Here is a 25,000-nt window from a genome sequence, read left to right as displayed (position 1 = left end):
CCCCCTCCTTCCCTCCACCTATCCCTTCCTCCCTCCCTTCTTTCCTCCACTTTTCTCATTGTTTTGTTAACTATCCATGTGGTATTTTGATAACGTCCTCTTCCTCCTCCCTCCTTCCCTCCACCTATCCCTTCCTCCCTCCCTTCTTTCCTCCACTTTTCTCATTGTTTTGTTAACTATCCATGTGGTATTTTGATAACGTCCTCTTACTCTTCCTCCTCCCTCCTTCCCTCCACCTATACCTCCCTCCTTCCTCCTTTTTGTAGGTTAAAGGACCTTAAGTTATACTCACGTCTTTCCATCGTCCCCACCCTACGCTAAGGACTTGGATAGACAACCTACATGGCGCAGTGACGTGGAAGAGACCCGTGGACGACCTACAAAGGGGAAATTACAAGTAGCCTGCGGCGGTAACCGGTTCCCTCTAAGGACGCTACCTTGCCCCGCCGCTACTCAGCTATCAACTCAGTGCTTTTACGTGTGTTTGTGCAGTGGCAGTGTTTGTGCAGTGCAGTGTGGTGCCCAGTGTTTGTGCAGTGCAGTGTGGTGCCCAGTGTTTGTGCAGTGCAGTGTGGTGCCCAGTGTTTGTGCAGTGCAGTGTGGTGCCCAGTGTTTGTGCAGTGCAGTGTGGTGCCCAGTGTTTGTGCAGTGCAGTGTGGTGCCCAGTGTTTGTGCAGTGCAGTGTGGTGCCCAGTGTTTGTGCAGTGCAGTGTGGTGCCCAGTGTTTGTGCAGTGCAGTGTGGTGCCCAGTGTTTGTGCAGTGCAGTGTGGTGCCCAGTGTTTGTGCAGTGCAGTGTGGTGCCCAGTGTTTGTGCAGTGCTTTGTGGTGTTGGTAGTAACGTTGGAAGACGCCACTACCAGAGGGTAGGCTTCGGTTGGGCATATCACGGAGGACAGCGCGTTACAAAGTCCTCTCGCTACGGAGTCACGGAGGACACTGACTGCGCGCGTCTAGCCTCGCCGCATGCCCCTCCCTCCCTCCCCTCCCCCCCCTCACCACAGAACTGACAGCTGCTACGCTAGCTTTTGTTGCACCCTCCACCACCACCACTGCCCGCTACACCTCTGCACTTGATCGCACACGTACATAGCACGCATATTACAGACTCACGTGCTTACGATGCCACACGGGAGGAAGAAAGCCGAACATCGGGGACGAGAAGAGACAGCAGAACATGGCACGTCGTCCTCCCCTGAGCCCTACACCTTCCTGGCTGGCGCGTCTTCCCATCTCACACATGCCCATCCATCGCCCGACCAGCAACATTCACCGATGGACTTTTACGCCTTCCTTACGTACATGAAGGAGAGAGACGATGCGGCGCGTGTCGAGCGTGAAGAAGAAGCAGCACGTTACCGGGCAGAACTGGCGGAGCAGAAACGGGAGGATGCAGCACGATTCGAGGCCTTGTTGTCAAGATTGGCCCCGCCACCTGCCTCCTCACCTGCCCCCACGCCTGGACACCCTCCATCTGTCTCATCACATCCACCTCAGGCGCCCGTGTCGTCGAGCCCTGCAGGAACACCACCAGCACCTAAGGCGACTGCTCAACCTCCACCAGTTCTCTCTACTGACGTCACGTTTCAGTACTTCAGGGAGTGGAGGCGACGCTGGGCTGACTACGCCACAATGGTTGATTTGGCCAAGTTACCACAACCCAAGCAGCTAATACAACTCAGGATGTGCCTCTCCCTCGAAACTCAACGAGTGCTAGAGCACACGCTGTTGTTGCCCCCGGACTCAACATCTTCCGTCGACGAAGTCCTCAACACTCTCCAACAGCACTTTAAGGACTCAAGTAACGAGGCTCTACGTCGACGAGCTTTCACAAGCTGTAAGCAGGCGCCTGGTGAGACTTTTGCAAACTTCTTCGTGAGGCTTAAAGGTCTCTCGGAGGAGATCGACGTTTGCAAGGCCAACGACAACGACTGTCAGGAGGCCTGGATCAAACACGGCATCCTAACTGGTGTTAGCGACGAGGAGCTCGTACAGAAGATCGTCGCCCTTGATGCCTCCTCCACCCTCTTTTAGACGTCGTCACGTTATGTCGTGCCTATGAAGCCACCAGATCCATGAGCGTGAAGGGGAGAGGGAGATGTAGGTTAATGATATGAGGTGTTCAGGTACCAATGTCATTTATTTCCTTTGTTAAATACTAACCGGCATCTCACATTCCCGCGTGCCCCCTCGCGAGGGCCACTCAATCAGTCTGTCCCCGTACTTGCCTCTGTAGGGGTACGCTCCACTGGATTTCTCTTATTAAAGGACCTTAAGTTATACTCACGTCTTTCCATCGTCCCCACCCTACGCTAAGGACTTGGATAGACAACCTACAAATGTGACATGGCTTATTGCGCCCAAAGCACCCTGAGATGAATATGATGATGACGATGATGACGATGATGACGATAGCAATAAAAACCGTCAAATGTTCGCCCCACACAAGCAGCGCCGTCCATCTCCTCACCTTCTTGTCAGCCAGAATATCTTCCCTCAACTTTCCGTGCTTTCCGTAATCCAAGCTTCCCTGCCGTGTCTGTCTTTCCATCTTATGCATAATATTATTCTCCTCATTTCTCTCCCAGGGCTTTTTTTTTGCCCCACAGCACTCCTGCCGGGCTGCGGGGTTCTGGTCCTTAACTTCAATAAGATACACGTGATGTTTTGCCCTCACATTCCCGCTGGCCTTGAGGTGTGTCAAGGTGAAATTTTACATGATCATTCCTCGTTTAATCACACCTGTATTATGTTACTGCTATTAATTAAAACAGATAGGTGCAGTATGCTATTTTTATATGCCTAACTACCTTAATCAAATTTGCAAAGGTGTAATTTTAAGTGACTCCTCTTTGCTCGACGAGGGAAGGTATCTTGAGCATATTAGCCGTACTCCTGTATTACTGTATTATATAACTGTCCTTAACTTCAATAGGACAGGTGTGATGTATTACCAATATATTACCTTTATATGTCTACTCGCCTAAATTAAAAGTGTAAAGGTGTAATTTCTAATGCATCTTAAATCTGTTTCGCATTTTCCATTATTCTATTATATTACTCTCCTTAACTTCAATAGGACAGGTGCCATACATTACCTTTATGAAGCTGCCCATCTTAATTACAACCTGTGCAAGATGTAATTTCAAGTGGTCGTCCTTTGCTTACTGACAGAACACAAACCATCTGTCCTTCCCATCACATTACTATTACAAGCAAGACTATTAATCCTGCATCCAGACTGAACTTAATCCTTACTGGTAAACTTGCTAGACTTAATGAGAGAAAAAGAGTTTATTACATCAAATGACATTACATCACAAACAAAGAGAGCATTATCTTAAGGCTGTTTTCCCACTAAAACACTTCTTATGTCCTGGTATTAAATTTACGGGGTAACACAACAACGCACCTGTCTGTACCACCACTTGACTTAAACACACAAGAATAACATTAGCTCTCCACTCCTCGTTCAGTATTTCACCATTTTTAGTCAAGTTGGTGTATTTAATATCACACCCCTACCTCTCCTGAATTCAAATAATGATACAGTTTACGGGGACTTTACGTTCTTTCTTTACGAGTTTTCCTTTCACAATTATCAGTAAGGCACAATAACAGCACTAATTCTAACTAACGAGGTAGTCAAGACAAGATGTGGGAGGTATTTAACTTCAGTACCTGGTTAGATGAAGCCGTCATCCTCACTCATTTCACACTACGGAGACTCATTCAGCATATCATATCTCCTACAATATTTATCTTTGTATCTGAGAATTCCTTGATTATCTTGTCGTGAAGTGCTGGCGTTGTTTTCTTATTCTCTTTTTGTCTGGTATCGTGATCTTTATAAACTTCGATCTGTGTTAATAAGAAGGTGAGGGGAGAAGAAGAGCGGAGGGAAGAGGAGAGGAGATGATAAGAGAAACGCACACCTACGTATAACCTTCTAGATTTGTTAATTCCTCTTCCATTTTTTGTACAATTCCTATCCTTAATTTACAGTATCAATAAGACAGGTGATAAAAACACTACCACCACCATCACCGCCTCTTACTTACCTGTTATCACATACCATTAAGACTCCATATACTCGTACCCTCTCTCTCTCTCTCTCTCTCTCTCTCTCTCTCTCTCTCTCTCTCTCTCTCTAATGGCTGGTAATTGAGGCCTTTGTTGCATGGATGTGTTTGTGGGAGGTGATATAGTGTGTGTGTGTGTGTGTGTGTGTGTGTGTGTCTGTGTGTGTGATTCAGATTCAGATTCAGATTCAGATTCAGATTTATTTACATGCTCAGACTTTGTGATACAAAGTATGGAGCACAGCTCCTGCAATTATTTCAGATACAAACAAACACTAACAACTTATATAAATCAACTTTCTGTTACCTAAAAAAATTATAGGTAGCTTTTAAAAAAAGAGAAATGTTAGACAAAATATATTGACTTTTACTTTGCATTAATTGGATAAACTTATTCACTGTTGGGTTATTTCTATAATAATTTGGAATATATTTGTTTCTGAGCTCCACGATGTTATCATTAGGGCATGACAATAAAATATGATATTCATCTCCAACAACATTACATCTACATAAAGTACATAATCTTTCTTCCCTATCTATACTATCATATCTTCCTTTCACAACAGGTAGTCTATTGTTATTTGTTCTTATTTTAATCAAAGGCATTCTGATACTCTTTTTAAGTTTCAATAGGTAATCTTCTCTGCAATACAAGTCTTTATACATTCTATAACTCTTACAAAGTCCCTTTGTTGAAATATTTCTAAACCATGATGTTATCCAATGATCTTTAAGTTTGTTTTCAACTGCTTTCCTTAACCATTCTGGATTATTAGTTTGTTGATCCATCCAAATACCTGACATACCACAATTGTTAAGAATATTTCTTATATGGCAAATCCAAGGTGATGAATACATGCCTGTGGAGTCTAAATGTAACAAACTTTTATACATAATCATGCTTAACTTAGTAGTTTTCCCTGTTATTAACCTTGACCAGTAGCCAATCATTCTAGTATTGATAACAATATCAATAGGATATTCCCCTAACTCCCCATATACAATATCAGTGCTTGTATATTTATGTACATGTAATACATGTTTTAAAAATGTCATGTGCAACTGCTTGATTTCTCTAATAATACAGTATCCCCAAATTTCACAAGCATAGGTCATAATTGGCATTACAATGGTGTTAAACAATTCAAGTTGCAGATCAACTGGTAGATCATGTTTGCGGCATTTTCCAATTAGTGAATACATAGCTCTTGTTGCTCTTTTCTTAAGGTCCAATTGACCATTTCTAAACCTACCATTATAATTGAATAAGACACCAAGATATTTGTATTCACCAATTGTATCTATAATTTCATCACTAAATACAAAATGAAAATTGTCATAATTAAGTCTTCCTCTGCTGAATACAACAATTTTTGTCTTATTTTTGTTTACCTCTAATTTCCATTTGTCACAATATAACTCCAATGCATTAAGAATATTCCTCATTTCCTCTTCCGAATTAGCTAGAACTACTGTGTCATCAGCATACATCATTATCAATAAATTCAATTGTAAATCAAGGTAGTTATCATCAAATAGTAAGTAATTACATCTGTTTTCTATTAAAGACTTTTCAATGTCATTTACATAAAGGGCAAATAATAATGGAGAAAGATTTTCACCTTGTCTTACTCCTCTATTACAAATAAAAGTGTCTGACTTGTTTCCATTAAACTTAACACATGATTTAATGTTCAAATACATATTTCTAATAACATTAAGGACTTTACCACCAATATTTTCCTTTACCATCTTATACCAGAGCCCCTCCCTCCAAACTGTGTCAAATGCCTTTCTATAATCAATAAAAAGGCAAAATAATTGTTTCTTCTTCCATAAAAACAGATCAATGATGTTCTTTAATAAAAATATGTGATCAAGAGTACTATAACCTTGCCTAAATCCAGCTTGATTTTCTTTTATAATATTATGACTATCAGAATAAGAAGTTAACCTGTCATTTAGCACAGATGTGAATACCTTACCTAAGCAACTTAACAAAGTTATACCCCTATAATTGTGTGGGTCATCAACATCACCTTTATTCTTATACAATGGGACAATAACCCCTATCAACCATTCTTTAGGTAAATATCCTGTATCCAAAATCCTATTAAAAAATTTAACATACAAATTAAGCATATTTTTTGTACTTTTAATATATTCATTAACAATATCATCATATCCAGGTGCCTTGTCATTCTTTAGTTTTCTAATAGCTTTCAACACTTCATGTTCTGTAATGGGCTCATTCAGTGTTTCCTCTTCCCCAGATTCAATTGTAGCACTTTCTAGTTCACTTAAATGCTTATCACTTTCACTAATTTCCTCTGATAGATTCTTAAAGTGTTGATGAAAATCTGCAAGTGTAAGTGTAGTTTTGCTTTTATTTCCATCATTTTCCTTTAATATTTTCCAATATGTTTTTGGATCTTTATTTCTGTTTGCTTTTAACTTAATCAACATATTTTCTTTTTCCTTATTGTGTACTCTTTTCAGTTCAGCTTTGTACTTCTTGCTTTTTTCTATCATATCTTTCTTATTATCCTCACTCCTCCTCAGATTATATTTATGTCTAGCTTTATGGTATGCTTTCCTTGTATACCAACAAATATTATCATATCCAGATAAACTTGCATTATTACTTTGCTTAACATAATTTTTCTTTTTCTTTGGTGGAAAAACCTTTACAGCTGCTCCTAATAAAATATTCTTTATTCTAGTACTTACATCTTCAATGTCCATAGAATCCATCTGCTCTATTAACTCTTTTACCTGATTTTCATCAATTTCTGCTATATAATCCTCTTCCTTAGATGCTCTCCACTTACTTGGTTGATTATAGTTACTCACAGGTGCTATATTGGCATTGTTAATAATTGCATACTCAATATTTACTTTAAGCTGTACATGAATACCACAATGAATATCTGAATACAATGGGTCATAGTCTAGCACTCTAAATTCATTTACATCTTTTAACAATGTTGGTGAACCTATAACATAATACACAAGTGTGTGTGTGCGTAAGTATGACGCGCTGTAACTTAATCTCCTTTATAAAGAGGAACTGCACACACTTAAACCGTGAAAACATGAAATCTAACATACTTAGATGGTGCAGAATAATACTTACAAAGTCACGCCATTTCTTACACTGTAAAATATACTTAAACAGAAGAACATACGGTGAAAACAACACGTATAAAAGTAATACAAATACTTCAACTGTAAGGAAAATACGTATATGTTAATGGCAATACTTTTAAACACACACACACACACACACACACACACACACAACTTCAAAAAACCTTTGATCTTGTTGATCACACTGTTGTCATCAGCAAGGCAGTAAGTCTGGTCTCCCTCCTAACCTGATAGCGTGGCTAGCCGACTTCCTCACAGGGAGGCGTCAGGCCGTTCGCTATCAGGGCTCTGTCTCTAATTTCCAACAGCTGACATGTGGGGTCCCCCAGGGGACCAAGATGGGTCCTCTATGCTTCCTCCTCCTCATTAACGACGCCCTCACTGACACCCCTCATCGCTGGAAGTATGTGGACGACTGCACCGTGGGCGTCCCAGTTTCCACCAAGAACCCGGACTACTCGCCACTGCAAGCAATTCTGGAGCGACTGCAGACGTGGACGGAAAAGAGCAGGATGACCATCAACCACAGCAAAACTGTGGTGATGCATTGCTGTACCTCCTCTGTACCAGTGCCCCCTCCCCAGCTCACAGTGGGCCCTCACCCCCTCCAGGTGGTCCAATGTGCCAAGCTTCTCGGAGTCACGGTGGACGACCAGCTGACCTGGAAGCAGCATGTCGCCAGCACCGTAAGATCAGCTACCTACAGGCTGTACATGCTGCGCAGACTCAGGTCGCTGGGGACGCCGACAGATGAGTTAAGGGGGGTGTACCTTACCTTCATCCTCCCCAAACTCATGTACGCCTCCCCAGCGTGGTCCTCCTCCCTCACACACACTCAACAGCTACAGCTAGAGAGTGTGCAGAAAGAGAGAGAGAGAGAGAGAGAGAGAGAGAGAGAGAGAGAGAGAGAGAGAGAGAGAGAGAGAGAGAGAGAGAGAGAGAGAGAGAGAGAGACGCATAGATACACACACGTACACACAAACGAACACTCAGAGACAAACTAAACTAGACAAGACAAAAAAAGTAATCAAGATAAACAAACAAACAAAAACCAACAAACAAACACACACACGTAAAAACAAATAGATAAATAGACAAAAAATATAAAAAAAACCCACAAAAATTATAAAAACACCGTCAGTATCAGAGAGAGAGAGAGAGAGAGAGAGAGAGAGAGAAGAGCGGATCTGGTAAACACGTCGTTGTCAGGAGCGGAGGCGCCTAGAAAATGAGGTGCAAGGTTCTCTCTCTCTCTCTCTCTCTCTCTCTCTCTCTCTCTCTCTCTTCTTCTGAACTAAGCTGGAATCCCTTAAGAGTTTCAGAGTGTTTATGAGGCTGGAGTGTCCCCGCGGCGGATGTACATGGAGGAGGAGGAGGAGGAGTGCAAAGGAATACAAAGGAAGACCAAACAACAAGAGATCTTAATGGCCTTGCAAGACTGTTTAGTAATTACTTCTAACTTGCCACAGAGCAGAGAGGACATCAGGGTGAAGAGACAGAATAGAGAGGAGGAGGAGAAGTAAGAGGAAGGGGGAGAGGTAAGAGGTGTAAGAGGAAGAGGAAGAAGAGGAAGAGGAGAAGTGCAAAGGAATACAAAGGAAGACAAACATCAACAGATCTCGAGGTCCTGACTAAGTTGACTTACGAATACTGGAGGAGACACAGTAGCCTCACACACTGAAGGGAAAGAGGAGGAGGAGGAGGAGGAGGGGGAGGAAGAGGAGGAGGAGGAGGAGGGATGTCTTGAAAAAAGTGTGATTATGGTGATGGGAGAGAGAGAGAGAGAGAGAGAGAGAGAGAGAGAGAGAGAGAGAGAGAGAGAGGTGAAGAAAGGTAGCTCCCTGGGCGTGTTTGGGGTGGTAATGAGGCCTCGGAGTAGTGGTGGTGGTGGTGGTGGTGGTGTGGCTGTAGGGCTCACAAGGAGGAGGAGGAGGAGGAGGAGGAGGGGGCAGGAGGAGGAAGGTGAAGGTTGGAGGGAAGGAGGGAATGAGGGAGGGAGGGAAGAATGGCGGGAGTCCGTGTAATTAATATCCTGGTGGTGGTGGCAGCGCCCCGCCCCAGCCCTCCCGAGGCCTCTCATTGGTCGGGTGCGGCGTCTCCTTCGCCCACCCGCCCGCCACGCCACCCGCACGCCACGCCCCGATAAGGCTCGGAGTGGCGTGTGGCAGCGAGCGGTGGGCGGGGCCGGTGGGCGGTGGCGGGGCGCTGCCTCACCCGCGCGCATCGCTACATTTCCCCCTGAATTTCCCCCTCCGCATCTCCCCCGCCGCCCTCAGGATCAGTACGCCCTGGCAACCACCCTTAGGTCCATCACGTGCCTGTACCGACCCCACACCTGCACACCTGCACGCCTGCACGCACAGTCTCAGGTGAGTGTGCCAGCGTGCGTGTGTTCACCTGAACCTGCCCTCCCACGCGCCCGTTATTTGTCAACATGTGCCTACCCCCGCCCACTCCCGCGTCCGCTCCCGCCCACTCGCCGCCCACTCCCCTCGGGCACTTCTCGCTGTGCTTAAGACTTCCACGGACGAATCAACATATTTATATCACACTCATAATTCCTCTTTCTGTGTGTGTGTGTGTGTGTGTGTGTGTGTGTGTGTGTGTGTAGGAGCGGCGACGCGTGTGATGTGCGTTACGTGGTAAATTTAGACAAGTGAAGCTGAGACGTAGTGATGTGGTGTGGTGATGGTGGTGATGGTGGTGATGGTGGTGGACTCATTTACCTTCATGCCGTAATCATCGCAAAATCGCTTCATTAGAGATAACTTGGAGATCATTCTTTCGCGTGCTGCAGCAAGCAAAACGGTGTATCATCCATCAGTATTAAAACATGCAGCCACTTTAAAAACCCATCGTTCTCACAGTTCTCTTTTATTAATTGAATCAAATCATTAACGTAAAGAACGAACAGTAGGCACGATGTCGGGGAGCCTTGTCGCACTCCCAGCGTGGCCGTGAACACCGCGGTGCCGATAACGCTCTCGGTCACACGGCACATGGCAGCGATAACAGCCACCATCACCACGCCACACCTCAAGCGTTTAAGGATTCGTATTAACGTGTGTCTCGGTACCAGATCGTATACGCAATGTTACAATATGTTGGAGACAGCCACGCCTTTTCTATGCCCCAACTTGTTCACGGTACGGAGTGAGCCACTTCTCGCATAACAATGCGAGACAACAATGAACACTGAACACACGTCGCTGGATGCAAATCATTCCATATTTTTCTATACAATGCAGTGTGTACATTCTATACTTTTATTTTAGACACTCTATACAACAATTTTTAGACTAAGTTATCTTTTCCAAGGCGCCTTTTGCTGTCACTCAAAACAAATGGTTTCAGAGAGGAAATACAAAGCGATTTTTTCTCGTAACCCCTCGTGCAGTGTACGAAATAACACAGGAATGCAGACACCGACACGGAAGCGAGACAGACTGATGCACACTGCGGCACTCAAAGCAAATGGTTTCTAAGAGATAATGTGAAGTGATTTCTTTTTGGCAAGGCACTGCACACTCAACCAAACTTTGCACAAACACACGCCTTCATTCAGAATTTAGATCCAGACTGAGATTGTTAACTGACCACAGATTATTAAGGTGTACGTGTAAATAATATTATAAATAACAATATGACAGAGAGAGAGAGAGAGAGAGAGAGAGAGAGAGAGAGAGAGAGAGAGAGAGAGAGAGAGAGAGAGAGAGAGAGAGAGAGAGAGATCTGGAGCGAAGCAGACTGAAACGAACTCTGTGGTACTCGTCTATAATTATGACTCCAATAATGAATAGAATCGAAATTACAGATAAATGCAAACAAATACATGAAAGTGAAACAGACTAAGACAAAGTAAGTGGTATTTATTTATAACAATAACTCTAAAAAAAAAAAAATCTAAATTGTAAGGTCTGATGTACAGCACTTTAATGCACTTCTGGTCACTGGAAGACGCTGACCAAGGAAATGAATGACACAGGAAGCTTTCCTCATTGTTCATGGATAGAGAACCTGAACTGACCTAGAGGTGAACTGGCTACACAACTTAATGAACTGAATGATGTATGGGACCTTCCTCACTGCCTGTAGCGAGAGAACTTGAACTAGAGATGAACTGGCTACAGAACTTAATGAACTGAATGATGAATGGGACTTTTCTGAACTGAATGGTGAATGGGACTTTCCTCACTGCCTGTAGCTAGAGAACTTGAACTAGAGATGAACTGGCTACAGAACTTCATGAACTGAATGATGGATGGGACTTTCCTCACTGCCTGTAGCTAGAGAACTGGAACTAGAGATGAACTGGCTACAGAACTTAATGAACTGAATGATGAATGGGACTTTCCTCACTGTCTGTAGCTAGATAACATGAACTAGAGATGAACTGGCTAGAGAACTTCATAACGAGACTTTCCCCACTGCCTGTAGCTAGAGAACTTGACTTAGATATACAGTCATTGTTCTCTCTCTCCCTCCACGCTTTGAAATGCAACAGTACTCACACAAGGAGTTTGTGAAGGAGAAATTCTGTGTGATGCATTCTGAGTTGCGTCACGTTGTATGAGTGTGTCTCCTGCTTTTTATGGGGCGTGAGTGCGTCAAGGATCGAACTGGTAACAGACGGTGCGCGTGTGGGCGGCAAGAAGGCGCGTGTTGCTAATACTGCCGCGTGGGTATTCAAGGCCCCGTGGCAATGAGGATAACGAGGCTGTTGTTTTGTGCACCAACGTTTGGCAGAAAATCAATGTGTCTTTTAACTTATCGGTCATTCAGTGAGTCTCCCGGTGTCTGTTCATCAATCGATCTATTTATTTATTTATCTATCTATCTATCTACTTACCGACCTACTTATTTATTTATCTATCTACCTACATATCTGCCTACATCACACACACACACACACACACACACACACACACACTAAAATTATCCACTGACGCGACTAATGCTAAAAAGTCTAAATCTCTCTCTCTCTCTCTCTCTCTCTCTCTCTCTCTCTCTCTCTCTGAGGGAGAGTGTGAAGGAAGGGGCTTAATAGCATATTTGTAATGTTTATTAGTCCTCAGATTGGGAGGGAGGGAGAGGATTGGGAGGGAGAGAGAGGATTGGGAGTGAAGGAGAGGAAGAGGGAGAGGGAGGAGGAGTGAGAGGGGAGGGAGAGGAAGGGAGAGAGGGAGGGAGTAAAGAAACGTGGAACCAAAGAAGGCATAAAGAGAGAGAGAGAGAGAGAGAGAGAGAGAGAGAGAGAGAGAGAGAGAGAGAGAGAGAGAGAGAGAGAGAGAGAGAGAGAGAGAGAGAGAGGTAAGGGGGGTTGGGGGGACTCCATTACTTAAGAATGAGTCAATCCACACTAATGGTGGAACAGCGTGATATTCTCTCTCTCTCTCTCTCTCTCTCTCTCTCTCTCTCTCTCTCTCTCTCTCTCTCTCTCTCTCTCTCTCTCTCTTACCAACAAACCAGTATTTTCATCCTATTATTATTATTATTATTATTATTATTATTATTATTGTTGTTATTATTATTATTATTATCAGTAATATTATCAGTATATTTCCCTTTCTACACCGTGCAGTTTCAGTGGCGGCCGTGGAGCAGCGCGGGCGTATCGTGGACGAACACAACAGAACACTTGCGTGGAAGCAAAGTGCTTCCCCCTACGTCTGTGTGTGCGCGCATGTGTGTGTTTCCATGTGCGTGTGTGCGCGGCATGTAGGTATCAAATCTGGCTTGAAAATGTGGACGTGTGCTGGTATGTGAGGGTGTGTGTGTGTGTGTGTGTGTGTGTGTGTGTGTGTGTGTGTGTGTGTGTGTGTGTGTGTGCGTGTTTGCGTGGGTGTGGCTGTGGGTGTGCGTGTGCGTGGGCGTGCGTGCATGTGTGTGGTTGTCACGTGCATGGAAGGCTTTGAAAGGAACGAGGAATATTGGTCAGTGACAAACAAAATAACACAACATTGTGGAATTGAAAACAAGACAAAGACACAAGAAATAAACAACAACAACAACAACAACAACAACAACAACAACAAAACAACAATACTGTGAAGGTGAAATAAGGAGGTAAGGAAACAAGGAAAAGAAGAAAAAAAGCAGATTTTAAGAATAACAACAACAATAGCTAAAAAAAAAATACGACAGAACATTTTGGAATTAAAAAAAATATAAAAGATAGACAAAAAAAAATATATATATATAGAAGCAGAATTTAATAAGCATACGAAAAAAAAATAATCTCGTGAAACATCTATGAATACAAAATTAAAGAAAAAAGTTAAGTGTTTAACAAGAAGACCAAAGTGTGCGTCTTACGAGAAACAAAAGGCAAATCGTCTCGGGAAAATTATGAATGTGATTGAGAATGATTTGAATACAATTTTACTATAAAGAGAGAGAGAGAGAGAGAGAGAGAGAGAGAGAGAGAGAGAGAGAGAGAGAGAGAGAGAGAGAGAGAGAGAGAGAGAGAGAGAGAGAGAGCCCTGACACCACCACCACCATGTACGAGGGACTTGCAGCCTGTACTTACCAGAGAACCCGCTGGACCTGAAGAGGGGCCTGCTGGGGTACAACCTGCAAGACAACACACAGGGTGAGTACTGCGCGAGGAGGAGGAGGAGGAGGAGGAAAAGGACAGATTGCAGGTGTGTGTGTGTGTGTGTGTGTGTGTGTGTACGCGCGCACTAGATGAAAAGAGAACGGCATACATAGATTCATAAACTAAAAGGGAAGCTAACGATAAAATATTAGTGTATTTTAACTAACTACTCGTTCTTTAAACACTCATTCACCCTACAGGAAAATCTAACCTTTTGTCCTTATGTAACAGAAACGAGATTAAGTGAAAATGAGGCATTAGTAATGGTGGAGATGCAGAGGAGAGGGAAAGGAGAGGAGAGCAGTGAGAGAGGAAGGTAGACGGAAGGAAAGGAGAGGATAAGTAGAGAAGGGAAGATACTTAGGAGAAACTGGAGAGAGAGAGGAGAGAGAGAGAGAGGGTATACGATTGAGAGAGAGGAGGAGGATGCAAAGCAGGGAAGGAAGGAAGGAAGGAAGAGAGGGAAGGAAGGAAGATATGATATAGAAATAAGGGAAAGATGAGGGAAAAAAAAAACAGATGGTTGAAAGATGGAATCAAATGAAAAGCAAGGGGGGAAAAAAATAGAAAAAAAGAGAGGTAAAAGAAAACAAAAGAAGAATAAAGAAATAAAAGAGGAAAGAAAATACGTAAAGAGAGATGGAGTATTGAAGGAGATGGAAAAGAAAAGAAGGAAAGAATCAAGAAAGGAAAAGAGATAAATATAAATGAAGAAATGAAGAAAAGGAAGAAGAAGAAGAAGAGAAAGATGAAAACAAAGGGAGAGAATGGGAAATGGGAAAGACAAAAAGACGAGATGCAAAGAGTGACAGGAAATGAAAGGGAAAGGAGAGTTTGCAAAGAAAGTGAGGGTGAGGGAGAGGGGAAAAGAGACACGAGGGAATCAAGGAAGGAAGAATTAGAGGAAGACCTGAAGTGAATGAGTGAACACCAGACACAAGTAACACATAAACAATAACAATAACAATAAGTAAGAACAAGTAACAATAACAATAATATTTCACGTCACCAAAGAAAAATATTGGTGTTATTTGTCACATACTGCTAAAATAACTACTACTGCTGCTCCTCCCCCTTCTTCCTCCTACTGCTACTACTTCTATACTACTACTACATACGTAATACCACCACCATCACCACCACTTACTATCTCCATCCCTCCTCATCACCACTGCTACCACTACCTCCACCACCAACACTAGCTTCCCTCTCCTCTTCCGACCACCACCACCACCATCATCACCACTACCTTCACCCCTCCCACCCCCACCACCACCACCACCACCACCACCACTAGCACTAACACCCCCCTCCCCTTCCCCGCTGGCCTGGCGCTGGGGGGCGGGTCCACCATGATGGCCTCGCCTGCTCAATATCAAGAGTGAGGAGGTGATAAGCCCAGACTAGTCAGCGTGTACCTACAGGTGAGAGAGAGAGAGAGAGGAGAGATGAGAGAGAGAGAGAGAGAGATGAGGAGAGAGAGAGAGAGAGGAGAGAGAGAGAGAGAGAGAGAGTGAGAAGAGAGGAGAGAGAGAGAGAAAGACATTTCTATTTGTAATAAATTTGGTATTTCATAAAAAAAATATTAAAAGTTCTCTCTCTCTCTCTCTCTCTCTCTCTCTCTCTCTCTCTCTCTCTCCTCTCTCTCTCTCTCTCTCTCTCTCTCTCTCTCTCTCTCTCATCACTCTCGAATCAATTAGCAGCACCTCCCTTAACCTCCCCCTCCCCTCCCCTATGCAGGTTACCGGGGCTGGCCAGCATGCGTCGGCGGGGGGCATGGACCCCCTCAAGGCCATGGGCCATAACAGGGAAGCTTACATGTGTGTGTGTGTGTGTGTGTGTGTGTGTGTGTGTGTGTGTTATGTGTGTGTGTGTGTGTGTGTGAAACGAAGCAGGGGATACATACTTTGGTTGAAAATGACACTTTCTCATGATGATGATGATGATCATGATGGTAACAGCAGTAAATAGAAGGTAGTAGCAGTAATAATAATAATAATAATAATAATAATAATAATAATAATAATAATAATAATAATATTAATAATAATAATAATAATAATAATGATACTACTACTGCAACTAATAATAATAACAATACTAACCAGCAACGATAATAATAAAACTCAAAACAACAACAACAACAACAACAACAACACTTACTACTACTACTACTCCTACTACTAATAATATAATTAATAATAGTAGTAGTAGTAGTAATAGTAGAAGTAGTTGTAGTAGTAGTAGTGTTGCTTTTTTTGGTTTCTTGGTTGAAGAGAGAGAGAGAGAGAGAGAAGAGAAGAGAGAGGAGAGAGAGGAGAGAGAGAGAGAGAGAGAGAGTGAGAGAGTGAGATGAGAGATGAGAGAGAGAGAGAGATAGGAAGGGAAGGAGGAGGAGGAGGAGGAGGAAAAAGGGGTGAGGAGGAGGGAAAACTTGAATTACATCGCTATCGGGAGGGAGAGATGGATGGAGGGAGAGAGAGAGAGAGAGAGAGAGAGAGAGAGAGAGAGAGAGAGAGAGAGAGAGAGAGAGGCCCTGTTTACACGGGGCGCTTTCCAACGCGCGTTAGCAAACGCGGCGTTAGAAACTACCGCTCACACGAGGCGCTTTCAAACGCGGCGTTAACGCGACGCTTGTGTTTGTGCGTGCATATGTGTGTGCCAAACAATGCACTGAATGCAGAGAGCAACAGACAGTTTCAACCAGGATGGATCTAGAAGAGGTAGCATGTGCTTGGATCTTGCATCGCCGTTTGAAGCGGCGCAAGCGGCGAGAAAGAAGATACTGGGTTCATCCAATTTTACAAGACAGACTTACCCATGGCATGTATACAACCTTGTACCCGAGTTTAAGAGAACATGAAGACAAGTTTTTCAACTATTTTAGAATGTCAGTGAAATCATTCGATGAGCTGCTAATGTCAGGGGAAAGGGGAGAAAGCCATGTTGCTGCTCAGATGTAGTATACAAGTTGAAACAGTTAAAAAAAAAATAAATAATAAAGTTATTCTGTTAACTTACCCATAGCTTGTTTCTCCTTAACCTCTCCTGAACTACAGAAGATATCTGCAATCTCTTCCCAGCATTTTTTTTTTCAAATTCCTATCTTTATAGTACGGGGACTGCATATCCCATAAGGCTGGACGTTTTTCTATTTCATTAATGAGAAGGTCAGTGTCTATTGCCTCAAGCCTTTGCTCCGCCATGACTGCCAGTGATGGGACTGAAGAGCTGTGTGCGTGTCACGTGATAAAAAAATTCCTCCACGTGGAGTAACCCAGGGGTTGCCATAGTAACGCACATTCTCTTTCCTCATTGGTAGCAGCCCAGCCAATAAGAGAGCGCGCTGCTTTCAAAACGCGGCGTTTACCGCTGTGTGTAACCGTTCCCATATGCTTCAATGTATCTCGAGCCGCTCGCCAAACGCGCGTTAGCAAGGGACCCAGACGTTAACGCGGCGTCAGGCAAAACGCCGCGTCACGTGTGACCGGTTCCTATAGACTACCATTGACTTTGCTAACGCCGCGTTTGCTAACGCGCGTTGGAAACGCCTCGTATAAACAGGGCCAGAGAGAGAGAGAGAGAGAGAGAGAGGATACTATCAATCTCTCTCCTAGGTTAGAGGGGGAAGATTCAAAGATTTACACCCTCGGAACATATTTTCGCGATCATGCCCCTGACTTTTTTCCTCCCTCCTCCTCCTTCCTCCTTTTCCTCCTCCTCCTCCTCCTCCTCCACCCTTCGTTTCCTTCCTCTCCCTTAATAGATCTTCCCTCTTTCCCGCTTTCTTGCTCTTTTCTCGCGTGAAGGTGTTCGCGAAAGTTAAGTGCGTCTAAATTAAGCGTGTTGGTGTGGCGACCCTCTCTCTCCCTCCCCCGCTCTCACTCTTCTCTTATCTTCCTCTCCCCCCCTTCAATATGTTAGCGTCTATAGATCACACCATGTTCCAGTCCTTGCTTCCTGGTTCTCTCTCTCTCTCTCTCTCTCTCTCTCTCTCTCTCTCTCTCTCTCTCTCTCCTCTCTCTCTCTCTCTCCTCTCTCTCTCTCTCCTTTTTCCCGTCCTGTTTAATTTTTCCCTCTTTTCTCCTCTTTCAAGCATTTTCCTTTTCTTTTTTTACGTTGTCCTATTTCTCTCTCTCTCTCTCTCTCTCTCTCTCTCTCTCTCCTCTCTCTCTCTCTCTCTCTCTCTCTCTCTCTCTCTCTCTCTTTTCTGTCCGCTTTCTAATCTTTTCCTTTGTCATCTCCCTTCATTTACCTATTTTTCTTCCTTTTCTTCTTTTCTTCCTTTTCTTTCGTCCATCAAGTTTCCTTTCTTCGTTTCTATTCCGATTTTCATTATCTTCCCCCTTGTAATTATTTTCCTTTTCTTTCTCTTTTCATTCATCATGCTTCCTTTCCATCATTTTCCGATTCTACCCTTTCCCCCACTCCGCCCACCCCCCCCTCTCTCTCTCTTTATATATACATATTGTCCCGCGAGTTAAGGGACATACTTCGGGATTTGATAGTTTAAGTAATTCTAAGTCGAAAATACTTTATAGGCATATGCTGTGTTTTGCTTATTTTTGCCAGAAATTAACATGTTGTTGTGTTGCAGGGGGTGGGGGGGTAGGCCTCCTCCTCCTCCCTTCCCGCCTTGGCGCGCTAAGTCCTCGTGGTGCTGCGCTGCAGTTTTTTATTTATTTATTTATTTGTTTTTTTGTGTACAATCTCTGCAGTCAAAGCCATACAGGAGACAGAAAATGACAACGCTAAAATTTTGTATGTGTCAGTGAAGAAAATGTATAGGTAACACAGCAATATAGTGGTTAAGTCTATTTCTTTTAATCATACATGGCAACACACAGCAACTTCCATCCCGCCAACTGTTTACGCTTTGACATGTAAGTGACAGGGCGCCCCATCAGGTGGCTGCCAAAGTGCAACTCTTCGCTACGGTGAAGGTGCCTTTCACATTCAGTAACAGTGAGTATTCGGACATATTCATTCTGTGGTGGGAATGCCCGGGCTGGTGCAGGAGGATAAAGACGCAGGCATCCAGACAGAGGACACCCAGATGGCAGTGTTCTACAGAATGTGTCTGCTTCTTGGTGAGAAAGGACGTTTCCCCAGTACTTCTGCAGCAGCTGAACGTACTGGAGCAGCTCAACACAGTACCACTTTAAAAGAACATCAAATAATTTAAATAATCTTTACAGGAGTGGCAGGAACGCTGGGCAGCCGTCATGAACCTGTTGAGTTGCCACGTATGTTTAAAATGTAGCACTTAACCACTACATTGCTGTATTACATGTACATTTTCTTCACTGACTCATACAAAAAATTAATTTATCATTTGGTGTTTCCTGTAAGGCTTTGACTGCACAGATTGTACACAAAAATGATCACTTGATGCTACGCGGCACCACTCGTTACGTAGCGAGCCAGGGGGGGAAGGAAGAAGGCGGATGCCCCGGTTCCCGCCACGCACAACTTACACGTCAATTTTTTGCAAAATAAAGCAAAACACACCATTTGTGTATAAAATATTTTCGACTTGGAATTACTTGAACTATCAGATCCCGAAGTATGTAACTCGAGGGACACCCTGTATATATTCCCGTGCATGTGTAATCCTTTGTAATACAACTTTTCTGCTCAATAGATCTGTATACTTGATGCATTTACTACTACTACTACTACTACTACTACTACTACTACTACTACTACTACTACTACTACTACTACTACTATTACTACTACTACTATTATTACAAACAACAACAACAACAAGAACAACAACAACAACTACTACTACTACTACTACTACTACTACTACTACTACTACTACCGCTACTACTGTTGCTTCAACAGTTACTATTATGATTAGTACGAGTCATCACCACACTAAATCTAAAGTAACTATTACTGCAGGAAGAACGAAACAGTATTAATAGCAACAATAGATTGAAAATGAACAGTTTTTCTCGTGATCAAAGAGAATTCCAGCTTCATAACGTCAACAGTTGGTCAGGTTAGCAAAACAATACTACTTATCTTCCACGAACTCTTTACACTTAAGCTATTATTTGATCAATTGACAGAAATATGCTTGTTACAACCTTCATCTGGTGTTCCTTCAGTGCATTCATAATACTTCTCTTTAGTCCCCGTGTAGTTATCACATTAATAGCACACATCCTTTACGTAGCCTCACATTGAAGGTATTATTATATCTGTTATCTGATATGTACTTCTCGTTACACCCATCGCCCTCATTGCTTCATTCAGTATTCACTGCCTCTGTAATCCTTTTCATCCTTGCCCTCCACCATCTCGTCAAGTTATCCTATTAATTACATATTTCTTGTAGTAACCTAACATTGAAGGTATTATTATATCTTTTATCTGAAATGTACTTCTCGTTACAGCCATCACCCTCATTGCTTCATTCAGTATTCAGTACGTCTATCATCCATTACAGTGCTGTATGAACAATAGAATTAAAACAGATAACAAAGCAGAGTCGATATGGGTAGATATTAAGGAAGGATCGCAGTCAGTAGTACTAGGGGTAGTTTACAGACCACCGACCAGTACAGAGGAAATTAACTCCTCACTGTGGCAGGAATTAAATAGAGCAGGCAGGTACAGTCAGGTATGTGTGGTAGGAGATTTTAATTTTAGGAATATCGACTGGAGTCTGATTGTGGGTAACAAGGAAGGCAGAGGAATTCCTTAAGGTAATTCAGGATAATTTTTTAAAACAGGTAGTCGTAGAACCCACAAGGGGGAATAATATTCTAGATTTAATTCTTACTAACAGGGAGGAAGCAGTCACGCAGGTAGAGGTTGGAGGACAGCTAGGTAACAGTGACCATAGGGAAATTAGGTACAATCTAGAATGGGAAGAAACTGTTAGAAATAAAAACACTATAGTAAAATACCTGACTTTAGGAGAGCAGATTTTGAAGAATTAAAAAGGTACCTCCAAGGAGTGGACTGGCAAAGGATGCAGGGTGAGGTCAGGTCAGGGACGGAGTTCAGAGAGATAAGGCAGGATGAGGGAGGTGAGGGTGAGGCTCCAGAAGGGAGGAGGAAAGAGGAAGGGGGGAGATAGGTGTGAGTATGTTGGAATGTCAGGTCATGCTGAAATGAGAGAGGTAAGGTCGAGGCGAGTTGATGAGGGAGGGGAGAGGATGGTAGGGAACGAGATGAGGGGTTTAGGTGAAGTAAATGTAGATGAATTGTATAAATATTTCGTAGATAAAGTTCATACAGGTCAATTAGCAAATATCCCGTATAAAACAATAAGATCACAAAAAAATGACCCTAAATGGATGACTGCTAGGTTAAAGCATTATATAGGGCGTAAGAGAAGTATATATAAGAGATTAAAGGCAGGTGAGGAAGTTTTAAGGACACAGTATAATGAATTAGTTAGAACAGTCAGGAAGTTAACGAGGAAAGCTAAGGACAATTATGAATTAAAGGTAGCCAGCCAGGCGAAGACGGACCCCAAGGGATTTTATCAGGTATACAGGACGAAAAATAAGGATACTGTAGGTCCATTAAAGGCAGCAGATGGGGAGCTGGTTAGTTCTTGGGAGGAGATTAGTAAACTTCTGAATGATTATTTTTTAACTGTCTTCACTCAGGAAAACATGCAGGATATGCCAGATAGTGAACAGGTGTTTAGAGCAGATGAGTATGAGAAGCTGACGGATATTTCCATAACTAGGGAGATAGTGGAGCAGGAGATAGATAGGCTAAAAAAGTTCAAGTCACCAGGACCTGATGAAATATATCCCAGAGTACTGAAGGAATGTAAAAAGATTATTAGTGAGCCGTTAGTTTCTGTCTTTAGGAAATCACTGGAGTCGGGTGAGGTACCAGACAAGTGGAGGCAGGCTAATGTAGTACCCATCTTTAAGAAAGGGGATAAAACTTTAGCGTCTAATTATAGACCTGTCAGCTTAACTTCAGTTGTAGGTAAAATGTTAGTCAATAATAGCCAGGAACATTAGGGAGCATTTAGACAAATATAACTTGATAAATCAGTCACAGCATGGCTTCACGAAGGGGAAGTCTTGCCTGACAAACTTGTTAAGTTTTTACAGTAAGGTGTACGAGGCAGTAGATAATGGTGATAGTTATGATATCTTATATCTGGACTTTAGTAAAGCATTCGACAAGGTGCCCCATCAAAGGCTCCTGAGAAAGGTTAGGGCGCACGGGATAGATGGGAAGGTGTTAGGTTGGATAGGGTCATGGCTTGGTAACAGGCGACAGAGAGTGGTAATAAACGGCTCGAAATCCGAGTGGGGTCATGTCATTAGTGGGGTGCCACAGGGATCAGTATTAGGGCCATTATTATTTCTAATATATATCAATGACTTGGATAGTGGAATTAGTAGCGATGTTAGTAAATTTGCGGATGACACAAAGATAGGTAGATTAATTAGGTCAGAAGCGGATGCCATCGCCTTGCAGACAGACTTAGATAGAATGAATGAATGGACGGATAGATGGCAAATGCAATTTAATATCAATAAATGCAAAGTGCTTAGCGTAGGTAGAGGAAACCCACACAATAGGTACACATTAAACACCCAAACTCTGGTAGGTACAGGGTACGAGAAAGATTTAGGAGTTATAGTTAGCTCTGAACTCCGTCTAGGGAAACAATGCATAGAAGCCAGAAACAAGGCAAATAGGGTACTAGGATTCATTTTTAGGAGTGTTAAAAGTAGAAGGCCGGAAGTAATATTAAAGTTATACTTGGCGCTGGTCAGACCTCATCTAGACTACGCTGTGCAGTTCTGGTCCCCACATTACAGGAAAGATATAGGTCTATTAGAATCAGTACAGAGGAGAATGACTAAAAGGATACAGGGGATGAGGAGTATTCCTTACGAAGCGAGGCTGAAGCGGTTTAAATTTACATTCTCTAGAGAGGACGTAGGTTAAGAGGGGACCTGATAGAAGTCTTTAAGTGGTATAAGGGTTATAACAAGGGAGATGTAAGCAAAATTCTTAGGATCAGCAACCAGGGTAGAACAAGAAATAACGGGTTCAAGCTTGAAAAATTTAGGTTTAGGAAGGAGATAGGAAAAAATTGGTTCTCAAATAGAGTGGTAGATGAGTGGAACGGACTCAGTAATCATGTAGTTAGTGCTAGGACACTAGAGAGCTTTAAGAGAAGATTAGACAAGTTTATGGAAGGGGATAGCAGATGGAAATAGGTAGGTGTGTTTCATACAGGGACTGCCACGTGTAAGCCTGGTCGCTTCTTGCAGCTTCCCTTATTTCTTATGTTCTTATGTTCTTATGTTCTTTCTCTCCGCCATCTCGTCAAGTTATCTTGTTTATTACATATTTCCGTAGCACCCTAAGAAGCAAGTTACTATTATATCTATCATCTAAAATGTACTTCTTGTCACACCCATCACCCTTGTATTGCACCACCATAAGATTCAATACACTGAAACACCGAGCAAACTCAATAGAGAGCTCCAATAAACCTGAGCACAGAGAGACAGGCACCGTGGCAAAGATTGGAACCTGCAAGCCGAGCACGGGAAACCACCACATTACTGAACAAGTCATCAGGAACACACCTCCGGACTTCTGTGTCATTGTCAGTTTAGTAGTTTAACAATTTACTGAGAAAGTTTGATGCACTTAAGTTATGATGATACAAGTTTAAAGCGGGGTAAATCAAGATAGCGTATCTTAACCTATACTTAAATATATAGTAATACATTAAAGTACATCGTTGGAGGAGAAGAGGCGATGAAAATATTGATGGATGGAAAGTGGAGGCGATGAAGGCAGTGGGAAAAATAGACACAGAAATAGATGAAAATACAAAAGATAGGACACAAGAAGAGAAAGTGATCGAAATACTAAAAGAACATAGGAAACAGAAAGCGAAAATAAGGATACTGAAACACTGTAGAAGATAAAAAACGGAAGTGATGAAAATACAGAAAGACAGGAGACGGAAGATGAGTAAGACAGAGAACCCAGACATTATCATTACAGTAAATCCATCTGTCACCTCATACGATTATAACAAATCTGCCAGAAATTAAACCATTACATTCTTCTAAGCAGCAAAAATTACATATAACAAAGAACACTAAGAACTGAGACTATAGCACAGTAGCGGAGAGAGAGAGAGAGAGAGAGAGAGAGAGAGGAGAGAGAGAGAGAGAGAGAGAGAGAGAGAGAGAGAGAGAGAGAGGTAGCGGGGGTAGTTCTGTCCCTCAGTCGGGGGTCGTGTCCTAACATATCGCTATAGTATTATATTGCCCATAGAATCGCCGCCTCCCTCTCCCCTATTTCCTTCTCCCTTCTTCTCAGTGTTCATCCTTTTCCCTTCCTTCTCCCTATTTCCTTCTTTCTATTTCCTTCATCCGTGATTCCTTTCCTCCCTCTTTTGCTAATCTCCTTTCTCCTTCCCTCTCCTCCTCTTCCTCCTCCTCTTCTTCTTCCTTCTTCTTTTCCTCTTCCTCCTCATCATCATTCTTACACCTCATCATTCGTCATAAACACCTTTTCTCTTCTTCTTCTTCTTCTTCTTCTTCTTCCTCCTCCCTTTACCCAGAGGTTAAGATAATGCTCCGCTAACTGCCTAAACTCCCTCAGCCAATCAGCGGCCGGCCAATTATCCCGTTAGGGAGGAACCAATGGCGGGGGTGGTAGTGATTAGGTGGGTTAATTGATGTATCGGGGAGGAGGAGGAGGAGGAGGAGGAGGTCGTTGTGTAATGGTGGAAGATAGATAAGAGAGGTGGAGAGAAAGAAGATAGAGAAAAGAAGGAGGAGGAAGAGGAGGAGGAGGTAATGGCGCTGATGGGTCATTAGAGGAGGCGAGCAATTAATGGCAGGTTATAATCACTTTCATTAATATCTGGTGCACCGCCTTGGTGTTGCCTTAATCGGGTTGGTCGGTGGTGGTGATGGCGCGGTGGTGGTGGAGATAATGGACTGGGAGGGAAGAACAGTAAGTGGTGGGTGATAGTGGTGATAAGCATGGTGGTGGTGATGGTGGTGGTGGTTGTGGATATCTGTGAGAGATAGGAATGGTGCTTGGTGGTAATAGTGATGGTGGTGTGGTGATGGGTTTTCCCTGCTGGTAGTCACTGGTAATGTGTTGTAGCCGTGCTCTCTCTCTCTCTCTCTC

At 43.1% G+C, this 25,000-nt stretch overlaps 1 protein-coding gene across 2 annotated transcripts in view; it reads right to left on the bottom strand.

Annotated features, from left to right (window-relative positions):
- Window positions 1-25,000, bottom strand: part of LOC135096810 (putative nuclease HARBI1) — a 38,573-nt gene that overhangs the window by 13,437 nt on the left and 136 nt on the right. Inside the window, exon 2 of one of the 2 annotated variants that reach the window (XR_010265028.1) lies at window positions 13,763-13,806. The exons of the other annotated variant lie outside the window; for it this stretch is intronic. The gene's annotated coding sequence lies outside the window, so the exon portion shown is untranslated. The remainder of the gene's footprint in view (window positions 1-13,762; window positions 13,807-25,000) is intronic. 2 annotated transcript variants of the gene reach the window in all.

The sequence above is a fragment of the Scylla paramamosain genome, unplaced genomic scaffold (assembly GCF_035594125.1).
Source record: "Scylla paramamosain isolate STU-SP2022 unplaced genomic scaffold, ASM3559412v1 Contig7, whole genome shotgun sequence".
Classification (NCBI taxonomy): Eukaryota; Metazoa; Arthropoda; class Malacostraca; order Decapoda; family Portunidae; genus Scylla; species Scylla paramamosain.
Note: the sequence above shows the minus strand (reverse complement) of the source record. Positions and strands in the feature narration are given on the sequence as shown.